General features: G+C 38.5%; 1 protein-coding gene across 9 annotated transcripts in view; it reads right to left on the bottom strand.

Moving 5' to 3' along the window:
- The window catches only part of SLC25A21 (solute carrier family 25 member 21), a 397,333-nt gene that overhangs the window by 269,657 nt on the left and 100,618 nt on the right, over positions 1-27,058 (bottom strand). Inside the window, exon 1 of one of the 9 annotated variants that reach the window (XM_075129765.1) lies at positions 7,701-7,720. The exons of the other annotated variants lie outside the window; for them this stretch is intronic. The gene's annotated coding sequence lies outside the window, so the exon portion shown is untranslated. Of the gene's footprint in view, positions 1-7,700; positions 7,721-27,058 lie in introns of those variants that run through there. 9 annotated transcript variants of the gene reach the window in all.

Genomic DNA, 27,058 nt, shown 5'->3' on the forward strand with positions numbered 1-27,058 from the left:
GAATTTCATATCACCACACAAGAAGCACAGGAGAGTGCTCTGACTATTAAAGGCCTTTCATGTAAGCACAGAACATACAGGGACTTCGACTAAAGATCACAATTAGAATCACAAAAGAATAGGAATAGCAACTGTGAAACATATGACATGTACAGTCCATTCAGTTCCTTAGCAAGACCTTAAAATAAACATGTTCTTGCGCCTTGGCCACAATGGGCATGTCTTGACCAATGAAAGCAAGGTTCCTGTTACAGTCAATGAGAATTTGGAGGAAAGAGAAACAGAATCAGGCTCACTATCTATAAACCAAACTTCAGAGAGAATATGATTTGGACAGTATGAATAATACATTTCAACACTTAGCATAAATAGTTTGGGATAATCTTGCTCATGTTGAATACTATCCTACATTATGAGTACATCCACTGAAGTCAATAGGACTTCTTGTGGAGTAAGGAACTGCTTAGCCTGAACAAAGGTATCCCAATCTGGCCCTAATATCTTACATTATCAGTAACAAATAACAAGTGCATCATTTTATGATGGAGTTTGCTACCCATTAAAGCTCTAATCCTGCAATGTCTGAGTAATTCAGCCATAAGAGTGGTCCCACTGAATTCAAGTGGCTGAACCATCAGAAGCAGTATGATTTAGTGGACAGGGCACTGGACTTGGCATTAGAAGATCTAGGTTCTATTCCTGGATGTGTGTGTGTGTTACTTCACTTCTTTATCCATCAGTTTTCCCTCCCACCTTTAGTCTGTCTTGTTTATTTAGCTTGTAACTTCAGGACAGGGTTTGTCTCTGCTATGTGTTGGTGTAGCACCCATCACAATGCATCTTGGTTTGGGCCTCTGGTTGTTACTACAATACAAATAAAAAATAATAATCAGAGCCTAAAATAGGTCACAAAAAACCCTACCTACACCCAGCTTGAGCAATGCAAGATAGCTGTTTTGTTTGTTCCTCTAATTTCTTTTGTCTTCTTAAGAATCCATATCTCCTATGGCAGTGAAACAGATACTGGTATCCAGAAACTCATAAAAACGTAAAACTTTTTAGATTATAAAATGTAATGTATGAAAACCATTAATAAGGCTATTATTTATTCAAGGCTAAAAAAAAAAGGCTTTGAATTATGAAATAAATGTCACTCCTTTCCCAAAATTCTAAATACTTGGAAAATGGTCTGGTTTAAGCTTGTTAAAAGTTTAGAAGAAAAAACAATGTAACCTAAAAAATACAATCGAAAACACAACATTATATCCCTGTATTTTATGATGATGTGGGTTGATGTTAAGGCATTACTAAAATAGCTGAATCGGAATCCTGTTTTTATGGCACACAGTAATACTTAGAGATTTTAATGAATTTAATTAGGACCAATAGCTACAGTAATACACAAAGTAGTATTAATTAATCCTTACAAATCCTCTGTATTGCAGAACACGTGCAAAAGAAATAAAACTGCAATATTTATTAGAAGTAGCTACTGATCATTCATTTTTCTTGAGACACCATTAAAATCAAAGGTAGAAATGAAAATAGTATAAAGGAAAAAGTCTAGAAAAATTTAAATCCTTAAAATCTTTAAGTCATTATGAAGTCACAAAGCCAAGTGGGGATTGAGATCATTAAGAAAGAACAGTGAAAAATCCCAACTGTTCATACAAAATAAAAGAATGAATACAACATATGTAAAACCTATATGTTTTTGCATCCAGGGAGCACTGTTTCAATTATTGCTCTTCTGTCTGATTAGCAAACTGCTCACTAGTAAGAACAGTAAAGGGCTGGAAAGCATGATTTGTGCAATTTATCATACTGACTTTCAAGAAAAACATGATGTCAGAATCTTGATTGTAGGTGGTCTTTGAAGGCAATATGTCGATTTCATATAACACAGATTCAATTTTAAATATATGTAGAAACAGATAATAAATATGCAAAGCACAAACCACAATACATTACTGATGTACATAGATATGTAACCAGCACAAATTCCTCAAAATTAAAGGTTAAATTGCTCCCAGAGGAAGCATTGTCTAGCCAGTCCCACAGTCATATAATCACATGAGAGACCCAAAGGCAGTTCAAAGCCATCAGGAGACCAGCCAGTGAGATCCACCATACTGCTAGTAGCCCATTTTTCCACAGAAAAGAATCTGTTCCCTTTAAAAAAAATTCTCATCTGTATTGCTATAAATGCCAAATTTAAGCTGAAAGATGAGGTGGCACATCATCATAGATAGAGCTGGCAGACACCTATAAAGGTCTAGCACCTTTGTCAATGAGGGATTGTTTCCTATTGTCCTAATCTTTCATTACACATGGGACATTATTGCACTTTGTTGATCTTACTAGGTGAAAGATTTTCCTAATTCTCAGCTCATGTATTTCATCTCATCACTTTACTTATCAATATCTTAAAAATTCTTCTCCCTCCTTGGTGTTCAGATCTTAAAAAGACTGATTTCTTTACTCACATGCATTGCTCAACCATAGGGCTGATTGCAATGGGGTTGCTTGTATAAGGACAGCAGGATTTGGGCCATGGTGGGTATTTTTCAGGCACTTGAAACAGTTTGGGTAGTTTAAGCCTATACTAAGACTGTTTCTCCATTAGTCTTATCAGGATTGATGTGGAGTGAATGGGAACATTTTCTGTGCAATTGCAAGGTTTGCTAGACACTGTTTGGGGGAAAGAAAAATATTTGGTGGTAACAGTGGTATATGCTGACTGACCATACACAGTATGAGTTTACCTAACCCACTGTCTATTCCTGAGGTAAATCTGTACAATAGTTATAGTGCAAGAGGTCAAGTACAGAAGGACTCCATTCCAGTTGTGACAAGTTGCTCCCTAATATGTGCAAACACACTGAAAAGGAAATTCCACAAAACATGTACTGGAGTTCCAAAAGTTTCTTTAGTGGCTTTGCATTCAACTTGGCATAGGAGCTTCACTCTTCTTTGCCAGATTGTTTTTCACCAGTACTCAGAAAAACGTTGCTCCCAGACATTTTTTCCTCCTCTGCCATCCTATTCACTTACTTCGCCATACATTCAATGCACCACTCTTTCCATCTCACATGGGCCTCTTAAAACACCTACTCCTCTCATAAGGAGCCATTACTGGGGTTCATTATAAAAGTAATATTTTCTTAAGAATTAGCCTAAATGTGAATATTTGTCCATTAATACAGTAAATGCCAAGGTATATTAAAATGTGATAACTGAAACCGTAAACACACAAAAAGAAAAGGAGTACTTGTGGCACCTTAGAGACTTTATTTGAGCATAAGCTTTTGTGAGCTACAGCTCAGTAACTGATGAGGTAAAGAAGCTAATAATTTATTCCCTTTCCAGGCACTTATTACAGCATAGACCCAATATTATGTATTCGCATATAATTTCAACTATGTCTAGAAAAAACTTTCAACTGACAAATATGATTTAAAAGGGACTTTCACAAAGGCACTAGGGATAAGGGCCCTCAATTCCCATGAACTTTAATGACAGTTGAAGATACTCAAACTCTCTATCTTTCAAACTGTTTAGGTAGTTGAAATGCACTCATCACTGTGGTAGCGGAGTATTAACAAACTTATATAAAGATACAAGCAGTACCTGTGAGAAGTAGGCAAGCCCACATTATCCTCACTGGATGGAAAGGCAGAGTATGAGATGTTATGTGGCGTTCCCCAGTAGCTCCTAGTCCTGCATTCACACCACCACAATAGGCTCTTGTTAACTTTATCAGGTTTTTTGTACACCTCACAGAAGTGCCATTCTTCATTCATATTTCTGACAGTTCATCCAAAAATGACTAGAGAAGTTATCATCCATTACATTTGTTCCACAATATTTAGGGCACAAAAAGTTCTGATCACCATAAAAAAATATTACCAGTTCCACCTCCTTTTCCAAAAAAATGTGACACGATACTTAGCAGCTTAATGAGCACACCGCATGTATATCAAAATTACCTTAAAATAATTAAGATTCAGCTCTCTTTTCATCTTTGAGGAAATTAAAAGGAAATTATGTGAATTTTTTACTCCCAGGTTCCCAGTTTTGCATGTATAATTTAGAAGTCAAAAATTGGCCATATATATTTTGCACACTGAACTGTATGAAGAAAAAAATAGTTTTCAAATACATTATATTATATTTATGTGAAAAAATAATTACAAGTCCATACTTAAATATTCTAGGTTAGATCAGATTGGCGAACACCAGTTTCAAGGAAAAAATATTTCTCTCTCTTGTTCATATGTTCTAGCTACCAGTCCTTACAACATTGAATTAGCTTGCTGTAATGAAATAGGCTCATTTGAACAAGCTGCTATAAACACCCCTGCTGCTCCAATTCCTTCACTGACTTCCATTCTAATACTGGGGATAGCCACTAGCTGGGAATTGAAGGAATACAGTATTTTTCAGCCACATCCATTCCTGCCCTATATACCAGGAGCTGCAAGTGTGGATGCAATGGGGACTGCTTTCTACAAATAATTTAAATACTTGAGCTGTATGAATATAAGGGTCAAATCATCATTATAGCTCAATAGATAATACAGTAATCGGGCCATACAAATTCATAGATTATAGAGCAATAGCCTACAAAATGCAGTTTAATATAGATATTGTAATGGGATTCCCCATCCCCACTAGCTGGGTTGTACATAGATTTGGCATATTTTGGGGGGTGCCACCACCTGTTGCCAGCTCTAGGGAAGATAAGCACTTTTGTGTGAAGGCTCTGGCTGTATTAAAGTTTGTTGAAGTTTTTTATTTTCAACAATGTGGCCTTCACCATTCATTTGGATAGCCTGATGCTAGAGTATTATTAGTTAAAAGAAAAAGGGAAAGTATTTATTTTTGTCGCCTTATAACTAAAAATGGCTGAACAACTTGTTATACAGATTCAAAACAAATATTCCGAGGTGAGAACTGTACCAGATTTTAGCCTGCTGTGATGTGATATATGGCAGAGTTGTAAATCCTTGCCTATGTTTGGTTGCTGTCCAAGTAGAAATTGATCTCATGCCTTGTCTTTTTTTGAAGGGTGGAGGTGGGGGGGGGAATAATCCCAATGTCTTGGCCAACATTTCCTCTCTTAATAAAAAAGGACCTAAATATGTCCAAAGCTGTGTGAGAGCCTATTGCTCAGCTCAAGCTGGGTGCCACATTTGCCTACCCAGCGTACTACCAATAGCTAGCATGTTGCTTTGTAAAAGACTTTGGGATCTCTGAGATTTGAAAAATAGTATATAAAACCAAATATTGTGTATATAAATCTATAAAATGGCTTTTTTTGAACATTTGCAGTTTTGTGTTCATAGGGCCCCTGACATATAAATTGTAAAAATAAAAGTTAAAGGTATGTTCACATTCCCAGTTCCTTATAGAAGTGGATTGCTAAAGTTGTTTCCAATAGTTTGTCAGTGTTCATTGTAATGGATAAAAATAAGTGGTGATTATTACAAAACAATGAGCCACATTTCAAATAATCCACCCAATCCGTGGTAAGGATTTTAGGCCTCCTGTTTTTTATTTGTGTGCAAACAGCTGTATTTCATTTTTCAGCTTCTTTGTTTTCCAAAGCTTTTTCTTTTTTTCAACTTCTTGTCAGATAAAATACAGTTGGTATCATGGCCAACACACTAGTAAAATTAGGGGGGGGGAGAAAGTCCTTTAGTTGAGGTTTTGTTAAAAAAAAAAAAAGAATCTAGAGAAAATAACAATAGTTGAAACAAAACTGCTTTTGAAAATTGTTGCTAAACACTGGTTACTGCAAAATTGCTCCAGTCAATATTGAATAATACATTACTACTGCTACCTAGATAGTCTGTGATATAACATGACAAATACATACAGACTTGGTACCTTGAAAAACAAAAGTCCCCAGCTTCCTAATTTTGACTGTACTTCATTACTTCCATGGGGAAAAGTTTGGATTTTTTTTTTTTTAAATACAGCAGAGCTGGGAAAGAATGAACGCTGGAAGAACTCCAATTACTTTCCATGTGCTTCTTAAAAACTAAAAATAATGACATATATGATATTTCTTTAAAGGTTTATTTCCCCTTTTGAGATTTACCTTAGAGTTTATTACTCTATAAAGATCTGGATAGCATTTCATCTGTAGGACAATGAGTAAGGACTTGACTGGTTGGAAAACAACATTTCTGTTTCATGAAAAATTCTGAGATTTGGAATTTGTTTTCATTCCAATTCAGAACAAAACTGAGTCTTTTTGAAATATTTTGCAAAAGTAAGACAGAGACACTACAGAACAGCCCAGTCAATCTCTCCTTTGGAGTTGTTCCATTGTCCAGCTATACCAAAAAGATAGGAGACATTTGATATAGATTTAATCAGGCCGCAACTTTATTATTAGATGTCTGGGACTACCCGGCAGATGAAAGTGTATAGTGTAGGTAACCCCATGTTTATTCCATAATTACCTGGGGGGCTTCTGCCAGCTCCCTCTTTTTTTCCATCCAGGTTCCCCCCCCCGACAATTCACTGCTGGGAACTTACTATGCATCTCCCCTCCCCCTCGTAGGAGGATTAAGGTGGGCTATAAGAAAGGAGGGTTGGCTCCCTGCTGTAACCATCATAGGAGTCCGCACCTCCCCCCTTTAACAAACCTGTCCTTTTTAAGTCCGTTTCCAAACCATTTATCTGGTCATTGTATACCTTCCCTATGGAGTATCTTCACTGGACCTTCACTGTCACATACTTACCTAATGAGTTGCGACATATAACCTACTGCATGAACAGAGCCCTTCCTGAGCCTGCTGTGAGGAAAGCGAAAAAACCCCAACTGCACCTACGTCAATCTGGTGGTAAGGGAAAAATTCCTTCTTAGCCCCCCTAAAAAGGGGCGGCTAGTGTAATGCCCACAGCAGGTCTTGTCCGAATCTGATATTTCACTACCTAAAGGGGAGGGAGGGTGGGTGCTACCTCAGCCTGCTCCGTGTAAAAGGGGGCTTCATGCACAGAGCTGCCCCCTTTAAACCTTTCTGCCCACCCAGTTCCCAAGAGATTAGTCAGTTTTGCCAGGTTGGCCCCAGTCTCCTTTTGCAGCAGTTTTCCTCCCCCACAGGCCACCAGCCAAAAAAGCACGGTTTCCTTCATTCGGCCAGCCAGCCAAATTCCCCACCCTGCCCCTTAAAGGTGTGGTGCGGTCATTTTGCATAAATAAATTAATATTCATTGGTCAGAGAGAGCTATAGTCCTAATCACTAGGCTATTGGCTATTCTGGGGTGGGTTTCTTTCTCACCAGAAATTCCACCGTGGCCCCAAGAATCCTTCCTTAGAAAAGTTTAGTCAAAACAAATATCTTTTCACAAAAAGTTTTAGTTTTGATGAATCAGCATTTTTGACAAAAAAAAGTTTCATAAAAAACTCCCAACCAACCCCCAGCTCTTCCAGAGAAAAGAGTCTAAATCTACTTTGAGCTCCAAATTAAAATGAGTTTGGTGTTCTCAATTTAGTCCTAAGGGGACAACATTTTATTTCAGAAGATTACGGCACATGGGCATGATGCAATCAGTGCTCAGCAAACAGGAAACTCATTTGCAGGTGCTCTGCATGTGGAGCGCTTGCTGTAGCAAGCTTATACTTCAGTATTACTTTAGCAATTCTGGAAAGGTGCAAGAAATGGATGCTTGGAAGATTTACATACTTCATATTCCGAAGGGGGTTCTGGCAGGTCAGATAACTGGGAGTGTGGGAGGTTCATGCTGCAACGTCTGTACACAGATATATCTGCCTTCTGCACTTCTTTTTAAAGGAATTCAGTTCCCATTACTGGAGAATATTTTTTGAAGAAAAGAAAAATTTTAAAAAGTAAATATTTAAACACTATGGGCCAAATTCAGTCTTCAAATGCATGCACACATAGCTCCCACTGACTTTAACAGGAGACCTGCCCACACATCCATAAGCAGAACTAGAACATAGGTTTTAAACACAGAGCTTCATCATTTTCATTAGAGAAAATTCAGTAAAAAAGTAATTTTTTTCAAATCTCACATCTCGGATATGGCCCAAGCTGTCCTCAAATTCCATTGGACATTTTGCTACAGAAATGCAAAATGTACTTGTTCAAAATTGTTTATGTAAAATTGATTTTTTCTTTAATACTGAAATTTGGTCCATCTGTTGAGAAAACAAAATATTCTGAATATATACAAAGAATGGAACGGCTTTATTCCACTGGCTATATCCTGTGGTAGATGCATTTTCATCAGTATGTTTGTCTTGCAGACAAAATGAATATCAGATGGTGGTTTTGAAAAAGGGCAGACTAAGATGAGGTGATTAGTTTCAAAAACAGATTTTTATTCTTGATAAATTATTACCAAATACAATCATCTGTTGATTGAGGATATAAAACAGATTGGTCATACTATAACCCACAGGTTAAACGAAAAACGGAAATAATAAGTTTACTTAACATGGTCTTGCATTAAAGTTCCCAGCAGTGAAACTCTAAGGCAAATAATTAGATTTTCAATTTAAAGATATACATTTGTTAAACCAGACATTTCTTGAGGTCATCTATTTCTCTGTTGGCCACTATACTGCCTTTATATAAAGAAGCTATTTCCACGTAGAACTCATGATTACTATGCCTTGTGTGATATAATTATCAACCAGAATTGCCTTTGCTGTTTTATTTAATTATAGTCTGTTCTCTGTTACACGTGCTGATTATTTGTGAAGACTGTTGATGAATCCACTAGCCCTACAAAGAAATTGTAGAAAAGTATCACAGACTAAAAGAAAGCCATTGCTACAGGAGTAGGAACAACAGAAGAAGAGAAGAACTTTGATTTATTAAAAGCAGCTATTCAAAATATACATCTAGTATCCCTTACTAAGTGATGGCATAATGAATACAGCCTATTTATTATGAAAGTATTTGTACTAGTGACAATTGACTTCCTTTCTCTTTAAGACAACTAAAGCTCTTCTGTGCTTACCTTCAAGTTAGAAGAAAGAAATGGAAAGAAATGGCCTTTACCTGGGAAAAACTCACCTGGGCTTAAATAGTAATGTTGCTTAGGTTAGGAGCCAGAAAGACTTGAATTGTTTGCTACGATCAATAGTTATTTGCTTTTTCATAGTAAGTATATTTTGTCATTTGCATTATATTCCATAATATAGGAAAGGAGTACTTGTGGCACCTTAGAGACTAATAAATTTATTTGAGCATAAGCTTTCGTGAGCTACAGCTCACTTCATCGGATGCATTCAATGGAAAATACAGTGGGGAGATTTATATACATAGAGAACATGAAACAATGGGTGTTACCATACACACTGTAACGAGAGTGATCACTTAAGGTGAGCTATTACCAGCAGGAGGGGGAGGGAACCTTTTGTAGTGATAATCAAGGTGGGCCATTTCCAGCAGTTGACAAGAACGTCTGAGGAACAGTGGGGGTTGGGGGGCAGAATAAACAAGGGGAAATAGTTTTACTTTGTGTAATGACCCATCCACTCCCAGTCTCTATTCAAGCCTAAGTTAATTGTATCCAGTTTGCAAATTAATTCCAATTCAGCAGTCTCTCCTTGGAGTCTGTTTTTGAAGGTTTTTTGTTGAAGAATTGCAACTTTTAGGTCTGTAATCGAGTGACCAAAGAGATTGAAGTGTTCTCCAACTGGTTTTTGAATGTTATAATTCTTGACTTCTGATTTGTGTCCATTTATTCTTTTATGTAGAGACTGTCCAGTTTGACCAATGTACATGGCAGAGGGGCATTGCTGGCACACGATGGCATATATCACATTGGTAGATGTGCAGGTGAATGAGCCTCTGATAGTGTGGCTGATGTGATTAGGTCCTATGATGATGTCCCCTGAATAGATATGTGGACACAGTTGGCAACAGGCATTGTTGCAAGGATAGGTTCCTGGGTTAGCGGTTCTGTTGTGTGATGTGTGGTTGCTGGAAAGCATTTGCTTCAGGTTGGGGGGCTGTCTGTTAGTGAGGTCTGGCCCGTTTCCCAAGATCTGTGAGCGTGATGGGTCGTCTTTCAGAATAGGTTGTAGATCCTTGATGATGCGTTGGAGAGGTTTTAGTTGGGGGCTGAAGGTGATGGCTAGTGGCGTTCTCTGGCAAACATATTCTCTTTACAATTACAGATTCTTCTGTGGAGATCACAGATCTGTATATAAACATTCAGAGTTCAGTAACAGATTTCTTAAAATGTTATTTTGCAGACTTTAGGCAGATACAAGGAAAAATCATTATGAAAGTTCAAATTACAGTACAACACAGTGGGAAGTTTTTGGAACCAAAGCTATTAAAATATTAGAAGTTTATTAGCCATCCATTCTATTAATAGAAAACAGAGTCTACAGACTGCAAATATTTTGTTGTAAATCAAAATTTCTCAGGTCTTTGTTTTTCTTGTCTTATTTCTTCTCATATTTTAGAAATGGTAGCCTGATCTATAAGAAACAACTGTTTACTCCTGTTTCAGATAATTTTTGAGATTTTCGATTACGAGAAAATACCACACCTTTCTGACTTCAAGTTGTTATCACCAGGATCTCTCTTCTCTCAAAATTCTGCAGAGCACACATTAAGGCTATTAGACAGTGCAAGGGCACTTCTGTATTCTGGAGTAGCTAGGCCTCTTTAATTTGGGAGATCCAAAAGTACTCTCAATGCCACTTGTATTTTCACTTTTCTTATGTTCAGGTTGAGGTTTAAAATCCTTTGCTTTGGATCACTCCCACAAATATGGATAAAATGTTAGGCTTATTCCAGACTCCCCAGCCATCACTCAAACACATCTTCATAGATTTCCATTAACTTGTAGGGTGTCAGGTCCACTGAAATAGTCACTGAAAATGACATGCATCCGATGAAGTGGGTATTCACCCACGAAAGCTTATGTTCCAATATGTCTGTTAGTCTATAAGGTGCCACAGAACTCTTTGTCACTTAAAATGTTTCTCTCTATTTCTCAAACCCAAAATACCAACAAACAACCTGTAACTCTTCTAACACTTTGGTAGCTATTTCAATTGGAACTATGCGAATAAAAACAATCTTTGGGAAAAGGATAATTTTTACCGATATTATTAGCTTGTCCCATTTTATTCAATCATTCTACTTTTTTCAATAGAGACATGTAACATGAATTGCAGAATTTTTCCAGATGGGAGGTAATATGGACACTTACAAGCTTTATCAAGGTTTTTGCCGAATGGAATATAAGTTTTTTCTTGCACTGACTTTTAGGTATCTTGGTTTATTCCAAACGCTATTACTTGGGATTTGATATAATTGACTCTAAAGCCCTGAGATTTTTCTGAATGCCATCATTTGTTTCAGAAGACATGAGGCTCTGAGGTAAGGCAATCTGCAATCATCATTAGAACATCATGCACATTACATTAGTTCATTTTTTTCTCCCAAACCATCTGTACTGATTCCCAAGGTAGTGCTATTTGTTTCTGATCTTTTTGTGCAGGAGGATGGAAGCATTCCTGCTAAAATGTTTAACTGAAGGGCAATTGAATGGAGCAAAAAGGAGGATCCATTTGCCTGAAGGTTTCTTATCTGGGTACACCATGATGGCCTTTCTGGGTTCCAGCGAGGACTAGAAACACTGAAAGGAGGTGTCCTGGTTTGGTGAAAGCAGAATAGGACTTTAAAAAAAACAACAACCCTAGGAGAGGTGCTAAGGACCACCTTGTGGCTATGGGTGACCAAATATGAAGAGAGCAAAGAGAGAGCACACAAACATGGCTGCTATCTAGAAACTATCTTCACAGTAAAGAATTGCAAAGCTACCAAGCAGAGAATCTTGAAGAGAGGTTCACAAAACCTGAGGAGGACTGGGTTCAGCCTTCTAGAGACATTAGGGAGCTCACTGGACAGTGGAGAAAAGTGCCTTCAGGAAATGGGACAGCAGGGGAAGATCTCACTGTTCCTTCATCTCCTGGACACTTAGCACAGAGAAAGCTAGGGGAATGGATTTAGCCCTAAAACACCAGGTATTTCCTGTTAAGTGTTTCTGTCAGTTAGCTGGAAAACTGTCCTGAATCGTATGGGAAAAAAATCACATGCTACCAATAGACACAGAAAGAGCAGAAAAGAAGAGGGTGCTCTTAAGAGCATGAAACTTCTTCACTGTAATTGGTTAACATCCTGCCTATCAGAGCGGGTGAGCTGTTGTAGGGTGAACCACAGAGTAAAAATAATGCAGCCCGAAATCCAGCAGCAGAGTGGGGGCTATACAGTTTATTGCACAGAATGCAGAATGTATAACTACCTGCTCTGTGGACAGTTGGTGTATGTGTGCATTCAGTGCAAGTAACTCATGGTCATCAGAGACTGAGTGTGGGCTCTTAAGACCACAGTGGCTGAACTGGAGGAGCTGCGAGAGACAGAGAGGTACATAGACAAGACTTTCTGGGACACAGCAGAGCAGTCCCTCCCCAAGCCGGACAGCCTTTGGGCTGTTGAGAAGACGAAAGTCTTGAGGAAGGAGAACATCAAGCTGGAGTTCAGGGAAATGATCCCATAGTTGGAACCCTCCTTTCTGATGATATCATGGAATCCTCTCACACAGAGAATATTCTTCCAGGGGAGGATATCCCAGTGATTAGGAAGAGACAGATAATAGTAATGAGGGACTTGATTATTATAAATATAGATAGTTGGGTATGTGATGTAGTGGATTCCCTGCCAGGTGTGAAGGTTGAGGACCTCTTGAGACATCTAGATAGACTTATGTGCAGTGCTGGGAAGGAGCCAATGGTCATGGTACATGTAAGTACCATTGACAAAAGGGAAAGTTATGATATGGGTTCTGGATGCCAAATTTAGGCTCCTAGGAAAGAGATTAAAGTCCAGAACATCCATGGTAGCATTCTCTGAAATGCTTCCAGTTCCAAGCACAGGGCCAGTTAAACAAGCAGAACTACAAGGTCTCAATGTGTGGATGAGTTGATGGTGCTCAGTGTATTTAAGTTTATTAAGAACTGGGGAACCTTTTGGAAAAGGAAAAGCCTATACAGGAAGCATGGGCTCTACCTATTACAAAACAGAACCAGACTGCTGGCTTGTAAAATTAAAAAGGTCATAAAGGAGTTTTTTAAAATAAGGGATGCAGGAAAGCCAACAGATGCAGAGGAACACACTGTTTAGACAGAGACATCCCTTAGGGGAGGATTTATTAAAGGTGATATTCTATATCCTAATAAAGAGGATAGAAGTTGATAAAATACAGGTAGGTACTGAAGAGAAAGAGTCAAATGAAAAAAGAGTCCTATTCTATTACATCACATGAAGGCAGACAACTAAATATTGACAAACTTTATAAGTGCTTGTATACAATGCGAGATATCTAAATACTAAAATGGGTGAACTTGAATGCCTGGTATTTAATGGTATTGATATAGGAGGCATCACAGAAATTTGGTGCAATGATGATAATCAATTGGACATAATAATACCAGCATACAAAATATATAGGAATAACAGAGTAGGTCGCGATGGTGGGGGAGTGCCATTATGTGTGAAAGAAAGCATAGTCAAATACTGTAAAAATCGTAAATGAATTAAACAGTACCATAGAAACTCTATGAATAGAGATTCCATGCTTGAATAAATAAGACTATAGCAGTAGGAATATACTTCTGAGCACCAAACCAGGATGTTGATGGTGATTGTGAAATGCTCTGGGAGATTAAAGAGGCTACAAAAACAGAAACCCAATAAAAATGGTGGATTACAACTATCCTCATATTTATTGGGAACATGTCACCTCAGGATGGGGGTGCAGAGATAAAATTTCTAGACACCATTAATGACTGCTTCTTGGAGCAGCTAGTCCTTGAACCCACAAGGGGAGAGGCAATTCTTCATTTAGTACTAAGTGGCGCACATGATCTGGTCGAAGAGATGACTATAGCTAAACCACTTGGTAATAGCAACCATAATATAATTAAATTTAATCCTTGAAGAGGGGAAAATACCAAAGAAAACCATCATAGCAGAATTTAACTTCGAAAAGGGGAACTATACAAACATAATGAAGCTAATTAACAGGAACAGTCACAAGAGTGAAATGGCTGCAAGCTGCACGGAAACTCTTTAAAAACACCATAATAGAGGCTCAAACTATATATAAACCCCAAATTTAAAAAGTGGTAAAAGGACCAAAAAAAATGCCACCATGGCTAAACAGAGTAAAAGTGGTGGTTAGTGAAAAAGACGTCGTTAAAAAATTTGAAGTAAAATCCTACTGAGGAAAATAGAAAGTACATAAACTCCGGCAAGTCAAGTGTAAAAGTATAATTAGGCAGGCCAAAAGGGAATTTGAAGAACTATTAGCAAAAGACACAAAAACTAAGAGCAAACAAATTTTTAAGTGCATCAGAAGCAGGAAGCCTGCCAAACCATCGGGGGGGGGGGGCGGTGTGACTGACTAATTAATTAATTATTGTAATGCCCTACTGAGGTATGTAAGTAATAGCCCCAGCTCATCAAAATGTAACTCTAGCCCCTGTAATACATATGTGAGACCTACTTTTATCAAATATGAAAATGCCAGTTATGGACATCAAAATTACCAACTTATCTCCATCAGAACTTTTCAACCAGTGGGGCTGGCCTGGAAAAGAGTCATACCCATTTCCTGATTGTGTCATCATGTGCATAATTGCCAGGCCATTGCACCCAAGCATATCTGTGGTGTGAAAGGGTGTAGCATGTTGCAGTTTGTGGATAAAGCACCATTGCCATTCCCCAAAAGGGAGAGATAAGCCAGATAAATTGGGAGCAAGAAAATAAGACAGAGGGTGAATTTTGCCATTGACTTCAATGGGGCCAGGATTTCACCCAGAGGGGTTAGTTTTCATCATCCCTTTGGCCTTACAGGTGTACTTAGTTTTCTAAATCTATTACGTGTATTATGTAACATTTATACTAGGTAATGAAAGCATGAAACCAAACAAGCTGCTCAAGAGCCAGTTAATAACATCATAAAGAGCATGCTGGGAAACTTACAGAATTATTTTTAAAAGGATGCTAACTGCCCTCAAAAAGCAGAAAAGTACTTTTCAAAAGGTTAACGCTGTTTCAGAAAAAAGTCTTAACGTTTGCGGTATGCAGTGTTGTCGCAGCTGAGCCCGTGCCAGGATATTAGAGACACAAGGTGGGTGAGGTAATATCTTTTATTGCAGCAGTTCTCAACCAGGGGTCCGAGGCCTCCTGGGGGGCTGCAAGCAGGTTTCAGGGGGTCCACCGAACAGGGCTGGAATTAGATTCACTAGGACCCAGTGCAGAAAGTCGAAGCCCTACCACCTGGGGCTGAAGCCGAAGCCTGAGCAATTTAGCTTTGCGGTGCCCCCTGTGGCACGGGGCTCTGGGCAAATGCCCTGCTGGCCTCCCCAGAATGCCAGCCCTGGCTTTTAGATACAAAAAGTTAGTTGTTGTGGCAGAGGTGGGCCATGGAATTTTTATAGCATGTGGGGGAAGTGTGGGGGGGGTTCAGAAAAAAAAAAGGTTGAGAACCCCTGTTTTATTGGACCAACTTCTGTCGGTGAGAGGGACAAGCTTTTGAGCTACACAGAGCTCTTCCTCAGGTCCACGAAACATACTCAAAGTTTGCGGTCTGTAAGAAATTGTTGAAGAAAGGAAACTTTGCAATGGTTGAGGGGCTAATCTTACCATCCATTACTGAAGCTGCTGAAATGATGTCCCACACACATGCGCAAGAGAAAAAGAAATTGATATAGTGAAAATGTTACCAATCTCCAAGATTGCGGTCATATGCCAAATGGATGAAATAGGTCTTGTTGTTCAGTGTCAAGTGAGTGAAACACTACACACCGTAAAGTAATTTCCACTGCACCATGCTGAATCTCCTGATGTTGCTGTACTAGCAGAACTTATTGCTTTGTTTTTTGTTAATAAATTATAGTATTTTGATCATGCAGACCAATCCATTCAAATTTTCCCGGGAGCAAGGATTTAATTTTGATTTTTTTTTAAAGGAAACCAAAAATCACTGGGAATGGAATTAGTTTATCTGTACTAATAGTGCAGAAGATGGGGGAGAGGAGAGAGAAAGGCCTTATCACTCATACTGAGACCGTCCATCCTCAAATATAGTGGGTTCATTACACTATGCACAAAAACTACTTGCAGAAAAGCAATTGCCTCTTCAATTAAGCACAGCATAATCAGATGCTGTAAAACTGGTACATTTTATCTATATACTTTGTGAGAAAATAGGGTATAAGAACCAGTTGCACCTTTTCCTTATTGATGGCTTTCACGAGGAAGTTTTGAGCTGGCCAGTTGAACTCAGAAATGAGTTATTCCTCTAAGAACATAAGAACGGCCATATTGGGTCACACCAATAGTCCATCCAGCCCAATATCCTCTCTTCTGACAGTGGCTGGTACCAGATTCTTTCAGAAGGAGTGAACAGAACAGGACAATTTATCGAGCGATCCATTCACTGTCCAGTCCCAGCTTCTAGCAGTCAGAGGTTTAGTGACACCCAGAGCATCTTGATCAATAGCCATTGATCCTTCATAAAATTATCTAATTCTTTTTTGAACCCAGTTATACCTTTTGGCCTGCACAACATCCCCTAGCAACGAATTCCACAGGTTGACTATGTCTTGTGTGAAGTAGTACTTCTTTATATTTGTTTTAAAAATGCTGCCTCTGTACTTTTTCCAATTCTAATATATCTTTTTTGAAATGTGGTGACTAGAACTGCACACAGTATTCAAGGCATAGGCATACCATGGATTTATATAGTGGCATTATGAGATTTTTGTCTTATTTTCTCTCCCGTTCCTAACATTCTGTTAGCTTTTTGACTGTTCCTGGACATTGAGCAGATGTTTTCAGAGAACTATCCATAATGACTCCAAGATCTCTTTCTTGATTAGTAACAGCTAATTTAGAACTTATCATTTTGTATGTATAGCTAGGATTATGTTATTCAATGTGCATTACTTTGCATTTATCAACATTGAATTTTATCTGCCATTTTGTTTCCCAGGCACCCAGTTTTGTAACATACCTTTATAGCTCTTCACAGTCTGCTTTGGACTTAGTACTTTTGCAAATTCATATCAGAGTTCCTTCAGAACTCTTGAGTGAATACCATCTGACCCTGGTGAATTATTAGTTTAATTTATCAGTTTGTTCCAAAACCTCTGCTATTGACATTTCAGTCCAGGATTGTTTTTCAGATTTGTCACCTAAAAGGAATGGCTCAGGTGTGGGAATCTCCTTGACAGTGAAGACTGATACAAAGAATTCATTTAGCTTCTCTGCAACAGCCTTGTCTTCCTTGAGTGCTCCTTTAACTCCTCAATTGTCCAGAGAATAAAAAAATGTAAAAAAAATTTTGCTCTTAGTTTTTGTGTCTTTTGCTAATAGCTCTTTAAATTCCCTTTTGGCCTGCCCAATTATAATTTTACCAGTCCCACTGGTTGAAAAGTTCTGATGTACATAAATTGGTAATTTTGATGTCCATAACTGGCATTTTCATATCTGATAAAAGTAGGTCTCACACAGGTATTACAGGGGCTATAGTTACATTTCGATGTGCTGGGGCTAGTGCTTATGTACCTCAGTAGGGCATTACAACATTTAATTAATTAATGCTTGGAAAGAGATTTGAAGCGGAGAAGTGTTATGTAAGTGCTACAATATTGATATTTACTGCTTCACAGCTGCAAAGACAAGCAGCCAAGAGAGTCAGCACAAGTTAAAATGTTCCTCCTCCTGAAGAGGTGCTGACTTCACCCAGTATGCTGGAACACAAATAAGGAAGTAAACAGAGTACAGCCTTGCTGGGTGAGCTCCATAAGGAACCCATGCAATTCACATTTACCAAATGGAAAAGTGAAAATCAGAAAGCAGGGAAACGCTATTTTCAAGTTTTTAAGAATATTATAAACAATGGAGTGTAAAACCAAATTAAAAAACTATTTGAAGAGATGTACTTGGCAGTTTCCCTTTCCTTTGTCTGCCTTCCTAGTGGATGCATTTAGAATATTATAACAAAAAGCAGATTAAGACAACAGAAGCACTATTATAATAATAATCACCACCTTATCAGAAGTCATCTTGACTCTGCAGACTAAAACACTAGCTTCAGAAAAAAAGTACATTGCCAAAATTTATTTTACTTCCAAACCTGAGACCTAGAATTCTTTTTACTTCCTAGAGTGTCCAATTTGTTTCCATATTAGAACTAGGATGTTTACTGAACTTCCATGTTACATGTGCGATAGTGGGGTGTGTAACTAACTGGAAGAAACCCTATGGAATGTTCTGCTTTTCAGTGGCAGTGTTTGTCCTGTGGTGCCCCCCTGCAAAACTCAATTCTGGAGCCCCTACTAGAGTGGCCACCCATCACACTGGTTAGGGTATGCATCACTGCCTCACCATGCTGGGCAGAGTTTGCATTTCACTTGTAACTGAGGCCCCATGTCAGGTGGCCCCCATGCCCCTCACCGCCTTGTGGCCCCCTGTGATTGCATGGGTTGCAGGTCCCTAACGCTGCCATTTGCTTTGGTGAGAGGGGATAGAATACATTGCACTAAGGGTGCCCAACCTATGGCCCACAGGCTGTACATGGCCCTCCAGAGAATTTCATAATGCCCATGGCCTGCTTCAACACAATATACTAACGGATGATTCATTAGCATTTTGTTGTCATCTTTACATCATTTTATTTTACACTAGTGTGTAAACAGATAATACTGTACCCAGAAACAACCTATCTAAATACATATGAAACAAGCTGAACTTAAAATATAAATAAATACAGGTGACTTTAAATCTTATTAAAATATGTAGAATCTGTTTGGCCCACACAAGAGTCTGCTTAGGTATATGCGGCCCTCCTGGGTAATAAGGTTTGGCACCACTGCATTGCACTATAAGTACAACAATAACGATCTAGAGCAGTGGGTTCCCAAACTTGTTCCACCACTTGTGCAGGTAAAGCCCCTGGCGGGCCGGGCCAGTTTGTTTACCTGTTGCCTCCGCAGGTTTGGCCAGTCACAGCTCCCAGTGGCCGTGGTTCGCTGCTCCAGGCCAATGGGAGCTGCTGGAAGTGGCGCGGGCCAAGGGACATACTGGCCACCACTTCCAGCAGCTCCCATTGGCCTGGAGCAGCGAACCGTGGCCACTAGGAGCCACGATCAGCCGAACCTGCGGATGCGGTAAGTAAACAAACCGGCCTGCCCCGCCAGGGGCTTTCCCTGCACAAGCGGTGGAACAAGTTTGGGAACCACTGATCTAGAGATTCTGGTTATCATTACATATAATCTTGGAATCCATAACAGTCAAAAATATGTTCATACAACCCAAAGTAAAAACAATAACAGAATGTTTTACTTCTTTGTATTCTCCTACCAATAACACTTAATTCAAATAAAGATAGTTCACTAGGAATGCCACAGTGCAGTGGTCATTTCAATTTCGTGGTAGATTATCAAAAGGCAAAAGAGGTCATGTCTTCTTGTTTAGGTTAAGGTTTGGGTTAGAGGTTGAATAAGGGTCAATGTTCAGGGTCATATTTGATAGCACCAAATTCTTGTGAAATTTCAGTTAAAGATGGTGGAAAGCTCATTATATTTGTTGATCTTTTGTGGTGATCTTGTAAGATTTTTGGCTGCATCCAAACTGAAATCAGAATGTAGACCCATTATGGTTTTGAGTTGAAAACCACAAGAGTAGGTTCAAATCTGAGCAGGTAAATTTGAACACTCCTATGATCCACGGAACTCTTAATGTCAAAGTAGAAGAGGGAATAAAGGGTACATGAGGGTTACCAGAACACTTGGGATCTGGTACTTACATTCTGGTTCACCAAAAAGTATTATATGAGGTCTGTAATAAAAGCCTATGTCACACTGGTCATCAATAACATGCAAAACACATATATGGATATTGTGTACAAAGTTATGTATAGACACTGAAAAATTATGTTCATAGGGTCTGTATCTCGGATCTGGTCATTAGCAAAGGTGAAAAGCAGGTTTTCTTTCAGACAAGAAATGTTTATCTGTCTTTTTACATGTTAATTAAATATTTTAGGGTTCACAATGAGCCTCCACTCACAAGTGTGAGACAAATGCTAATGAAGGATTGTGAAATCTTCAAAGATAGGAAATTAACAGGAATAGGTGAACAGTAGCAGTTATCCTGTTTAGGGGTACCACAATGAAATTAAATGAATTTTGGAACTATATTTGGGTTACAGATGAACCACTAGGAACACATTCAATCTGTGAGCACAAGTGGTCAGTAGGCTTGATCTTATTGGAAGGGGTCTCAAACAAGCTAATTGAAAACACTGAGGAAAGACTTTTGGGTAAGTTTTCTTGTAGGAGATATCTAACAAGGTATTCTCCTAAGTTTAGTCTCTAGAAAGTGTGTTATGATTTTGTTTAATGTGTAACCATTTCTTTCCAATATTCTCTCACTATCACTTGAATTTCTGTTCTTTGGAATGAACTGCTTCTTTTCACTATAAATATATCTAAGTGCTGTGTGTTCAACAGAACTGTGTTCTTAGGTATAACTAGTAAGTTTCAGTACTCTGTTACCTTGGGAACAGCAGGCTTGGTAATTCTATTAGTGTTCAGTGGATACGGGGCTGGGCACTACAGGGAATCCTTGAAGGACTCTGGGGTTGGTGTATGCCTATCACTAAACTGTACAGAGACAATGAGGCACGCAGAGGCCTAGAAGGTAGTTGCCAGAGGTTGGTGGTGTTAGGGAGCTGATCTACAGCAAGCACAGAGAAGAAAGACAGCTTCACAGTAAGGGCAGGTGATGATGAGATGGTGCCTCACACTCTGGATACCCTTGGGAAGTGTCACAACCGCAACATTTAAAGTGGTTTGGATTCAAGGTTACAGTTTTGGCCCATCCGTTCAGTAAACATATTCACAACAGTGACTTGTCAACATCTGCAAACGGATTTTTCTTTTTCTTAGTTTTCAGAGGGGGATGTAGAAATGGATTTGGGATTTCATTCTACCTGCATTGAAACTTCTACCTCTCATGAAAATAGCATTGACATAAAACTCAGCAGTAGCTCCCTAGCATGCTGAATGACTGTGACAGTTCATGCATACAATTTTATAGCAGGCAGCAAACAAGACTGGGAATTCAGGGTTAAAAACTCAAGTAAAATTTTGTATTCTACAGTAATGAAAGTTGACCAAGAGAGTAAATCAAATGGATCTCTTAACAAACTGAAAACAGCTGTTTGGCTGAGTTTGTTTCTGATTTAGGTTAGGTAATTATTGCCCTAGTGTGGTTCAAGGTTGTTCTGTATTAGTGAAATATGATATCATATGAAAATCATCCAACTTCTTTATTTACTGTAGCATCAGAAATTCCACTGCATAAAAAATTCCAGAAACGCAATCTTCTAAAAACGTACCTCTAAACTTTTTTAAATATCAATTTCTGTATTATTCCACCACATAATTACTCTAGCTTATTATAACAATGTAATTAAGTGTTATGTATCTATACTGAGGAAATTATATTTTGATTCTAAACTGCTAAGTCACTTAAATTTTGTTTTTAAGCAATATATATAAACAATAACATTTTAAAGAAATGCAGCCAATATACACTATCTGGGCTTAGTCACCTAGTCATTCAATAGCTACTTTCAACCTTAATTTTGAAGAAAAACAACACTATCATTCTTACAATATATCACTTATACACTAGAAATTTCTTTTACAGGCTTTGCGTGCCAACAGTAACAAAACATAAAGAGGTGCTAAACTTAAATGTTCAGAGTTAGAGAACCATTCTTTAAAGAAAATATGTTAAATGTTAGAGCAATTTAAAGTAAATTAAGTCATTCAAATAATTCCAAACTCCATCTTTGTTTCAGGAGTTACTACAGTATGATTAGTTGCTTTAGCACCTTTATTACTTACAATCAATATTCTGGCTGTGCTGGTAATTAAATTACTATTTTACTTCACCTATTTTATTGACTTGGCTGTTGGACACCATACAGTGCACAAGTATATGAAAATGTTTAAATGGCTGAAGCATCATTTTTAAATGACTGAATGGTAAAGAGACACCATGTGTGTTCTAAGTGCACTGTACTACAATTTCAATTCTGGAAAGTCAACAAAAAAATTGGCTTCCATTCTCATATTGGCTGCAATTTCTGAGTCAGTAACAATTACTGTATATTGCTAGACTGAATCTTTAATTTAAAGCCCAAGAAAATAACACCAAGAAATATTTTAATAACTATAATATAATCCCAGTAAAGTGCTACAAATTGAAGTGCTTATTTTTCTGAGGCTTCAGTTTAAGACCAACCAAAAGTTTCAAATAAAATGATTTGGGGGATTTCAGGTCAGCTCTTGGCAAACAGTGACTCAACATCAGTAAATTAATATACAGAAATCTGACTTGGAGGCTGAAATGGTCAGGGGACTGATTATGGATCCACATATTAGGAGTAAGCTTACCATGCCCAGCAGATAATGCTGTTTTATTTCCAGTATTGCAATATTTTCTTAACTTTGATAAATGCTAACAATCCTGCTCAAACCAAACACAATAGAAGAAAAGTGCAATTTTCGTATACAAATATTGCAGTCTAATAATTCTGGTAATTAGTGTGTACCTCCAGACAACAAAGGAAACATCTTTCATACATTGTACACATTCAGTTGCAGTAAATTGTTCCATGCAAACATCCCAATGAACAACAGACTCTGAAAAGGATTAGACACAAATTCAAGCTAAAACAGCATTAAAGTTATCTTGTTATCAGCCATTATCTTGCTTTTTAAAATATACAGGGCAACATTATACTTTTTTTTTTTTTTGAATATCCAAGCACAAGCAGGAGAATGGAAATCAATCTGAAACCCTTTCTGCATGATTCTCATTGTCAGAGAGATTCCCAGATCTAGGCTGTTTAAATGAGGGCCAAAGAGGTGCCTGGAGTATAAACTGTAATGGACAGGAGCTCCCAGCCAAATCCCCCCAAAATGGATATAGACAAACCCACTGGAAGCAGGTGAAGTTCCTCTGTTCAAAGCAGGGTTGGGCCTCATTCTTGATGCAGCTGAGGCAAAGAGGAAGGGAAAGGTGAAAATATGACTTTAAGCCATCTTTCCTATCTCCTGATCCTGAAAATTACACCACTATCATTTAGGCAACCTAAGAGACATCTCTACCAACAAAGAATCAGCCAGAGCACAATGAGCTCCAACCCTGTCCCTAACATGCCCCCAAATAGGAATTAAAGGCAGATGACATACAGCTGGCTCTTTCAGCTTCATGCTGCTTGAGAGATTGCCTTGCATCAGGAGAATCCTCAGCTACCCCTCAGGAGCAGCTTTCCAGCTGCTTCACACACTGAATATGATCTAGACTCAGCCATTTTTATAGTTTGGCTTTATTAGTCACTTAATCAACAACAAAACAAACTTCAGCCTAAGGTTCGTCCCCAAGTTTCACTGTCCTAGGGTCTTTGCTGCAGGGACTCTTCTATCCCACCACCTACTCCCCTCTGTCAAAAGAAACACTCCATGCACCTCAAATCAAGATGCCTCAACAGATATACTATAGGACTGCTGCAAATATTGAGGCAACCATATCTACAGAAAGGCAAAATTGGCCATATATCAACTGTGGTCCTTGTACTTTGATGATGGGCGCATAAGAACTACCCAGATAGATACCAATAGGCCACATCCTGCCTCTTTTCAATCTGCTTTGCATGACTGGCATCACAAAGCAGCCACAGCTGGTCTAAATTGTCAGATGAGGATTCTTCTACATAGGAGAATATTTCAGTTATGAAGAGCTGACTCAGCCAACCTGATGTCATCCCTCTCACAGCCTAGGGTAATGAGGCATGGCTGGAGCACTGCTGTGCTCTGGTAATCCCCAGCTCTTTAAATGGCCCTTTGGGACCATTGCAGCTGAGTGTAATTTAGAGTAGCCTTCAAGATACTCTACATTGGGCTGGGGGCTAAACTGACCTCAGAATCAGGAGGAAGGGCGCATAAAAGGTGGATTATAGACATCTTTGCCCCCATATACTCCAAGGCCCTGTATCTAGTGCAGCTCCTTGGTCAAGGATTGGGTCCAACAATAATATTCTTCTGCTGTGCCTGAAAATATCTAAAATCAGGTTTGTGCAGAAATGTTGTAGAATCTATATAATGAACAGCTAGCAGAGAAAATAGCTAGTAGAGTCTGCGGTAAGCATGCTCCTTTATGCAATATTTTACATAGACTCTCATCTCTATTGCTTTTAAAAACACTGCTTTTGCATTATACATCATTTAATAAATATATTTCACTTCTGCTGAGAAACTGATTGGCAATTTACATAAACTGAGTCAATAAGGTTTTGGCTTATGCTACCACTAATAAAAATAAACTGGCCATGTTAGCTCTTTAAAAAAATATCTTTCCTCAAGAAAACTAATGTAGTGCCAATCTAATTCAGAGGAAGTCATGCCACTGTTATATCCCTAGATATTTCTGAGTCCTTTATAAGATTAGGACATTCAAATCTGAAGTGAATAGAAACACAGATGTAATAAAAAGCAAGAATAATTAATTGCTTTAACTGCTAATAATGTAATGTACAGTTAATATTTTTGTTCTGTTATATTTACGTGGTGCCTTTCACCTGAAGGATCACAGTGGGGATTGTTTGTTTGTTGGGTTTTGTTTTTTCACACACTAATATACAAAATTATACACACAATTTTCCAAGGTCAACCTCAGTTTCTACAGATGCAGCCAACACAGTCATTGAAATGTCCCAAAGTTTACTACAGAACAATATCTGCATGAAGAGCAGTTGGCTCAGACTCAACTCAGGCAAGGCAAAAGAAATGCTAGCCAAGAGAAGGAAATGCTTTAGAGTGGTATGAATCCTCAAGGTCTTGGGGGTCTCACCTCCAACCCTGGGTGAGCAGACAGTGCAGACTGGCAAATATGCCTTCTTCTACCTTCAATTACTTAGGTGATTTAGCCCTTTTGTCTCACTTGAGAAGCTGACCACAATGATCCACACGTTCACCCTCTCCAGACTGATTACTGTAATTCACCATGTCTGGGGCAGAAGTAAGGCAGAGGCACCAGCATGGGTAGATTTCAGCAGCCTACCTTCTCAAGGATCATCTTAGCACCCACAAAGACAGATCGCCCTGACGCATCCAGCAACCTCCACGGGCTCCCAGACCGCTTTAATTGCCAACTGGAAGTAGCCTCAATCCTAATTTCCAACACCATCAGGACCCAGAGAGACTTTAGGCCATGGCATGCTAAGACAGATCTGTTCTTCTGGCACAATATAGCTACCAGAACAAAATGAAGTACAAGACTGGAGACAAAGGGTTCTTGGTTGAAGGAGTTCAGGTATGGAATGAGTTAGCAAAGAGGATGAGACTTACCAAAACTGACCACTTCTACACACAGTGCAAGAACCTCTTTTTTTAAATAAAAATGTTTTCTATATATTTTTTAAAATAGATGATAAACATGTTCCAAGCAGAGCTTCCTGGAATCTGAGAAGGGTGAAAACAGAAAACTCCGTCAAATCCACTATTTACCTCACTATGCAAATCTAAATTACTATTGCAGTGCTCAGAAAATATAGAGGTGGGCTCAGAGAAGAACCTATAATAGGCCTCAATGTTTCATCTTACCTGAAGGATGGTACTTCTAGTAGTACTTCTCGTGTTAGTGCCCTCTAACACCCTAGTGAGCATTGGCTGATTCAGTACAGCCTCAGGGGAAGCTTGCTACTTACTAAATCACCAGAATCACTTTCTGAACCAGATGGTATTTACCTGCAGGTCTCCAATCTGACTAGCCTAATCCTGTATAGCATGTGAGAGCAGACTGAATAACAGCAGCACATGATACTAGCTGTAGGCCATACCACTGAACTAACACATTATTGCACATATGGGATGTCAACAGGAGTTGTGCCCATGTGTATGATGGTAGAACGAGAGCCATGGTACTTTTATTTAAGTCTGACATATTATTTAAATTTTTCAATCATGAAAATACAAATCTTATAAAAAAAACTAATAAAATTGTCAATGAAGAAGGATTGTATATAAAACCCAGCTAACAATGGGTTCATTATATCTGTGTTTTCAGCTTAAGACATTTTATTTCAGAACAATGACATTTTTTCTGCCAAACAAGCACATATTTAGAAGAATGTGTATGGATAGCTGTACTCTAAAGGGTTACAGAAAAAAATTAATAAAATAATAATTAAATAATAATAATAATAATAATAATAAATTGCAACATTCAGTATTCACACAAGTCACCTGAACAGCTCTTCACACTCAGTTTACAACCTTAGATTCACCCATTTCAAAACATTGAATTACGGTCAATTTTTCCTTCTCCAGGTTTTTCCTGTTATCTACAAAAATTCTGTTATCATTACAATACATTAATTGGTCTCCAGTTAACTCTTTGCTTCCAGATCACTTATAACTATACTCTGGGCAAGATCATCAGCTGATGTAAATTGATTTCTGTGGAGTAAAACTAATTTACATCAGATTTGGCCATCCTCAGTTTTCAAATTTCAAATGAAATGAGGCCACGTCAGCAGCTTGATATACAGTTTGAAAGTAATGCTTTGGGCAAAAATAAAGTGTGCTGACTGACTGTACAGATATGAACCCTGATCCTGCAATCACTTATGCTTGTGAGTAACTTTACACAAATAGTCCCACTGAGTTCAATGGGGCTACTTGCGTGCAAGGTTAGACAGGTACGAAAGTGATTGTAATACAAGGGCCATGGTGCTGGACCACATTCTCATCTGCTTGGGTCTTTTACTTCTCCATCTCTTCCCCTCCCACCACTGGTTTCCCTTCTACTCATCCCCTTGCAACTCCATTTTGTTTCTGAAGTGTTCACTCAGGAATAACTGTATAAGCCAATAAGCTATCTCCTCTATTAAGACACACTTTAAG

This window comes from Caretta caretta, chromosome 6 (assembly GCF_965140235.1).
Source record: "Caretta caretta isolate rCarCar2 chromosome 6, rCarCar1.hap1, whole genome shotgun sequence".
Classification (NCBI taxonomy): Eukaryota; Metazoa; Chordata; order Testudines; family Cheloniidae; genus Caretta; species Caretta caretta.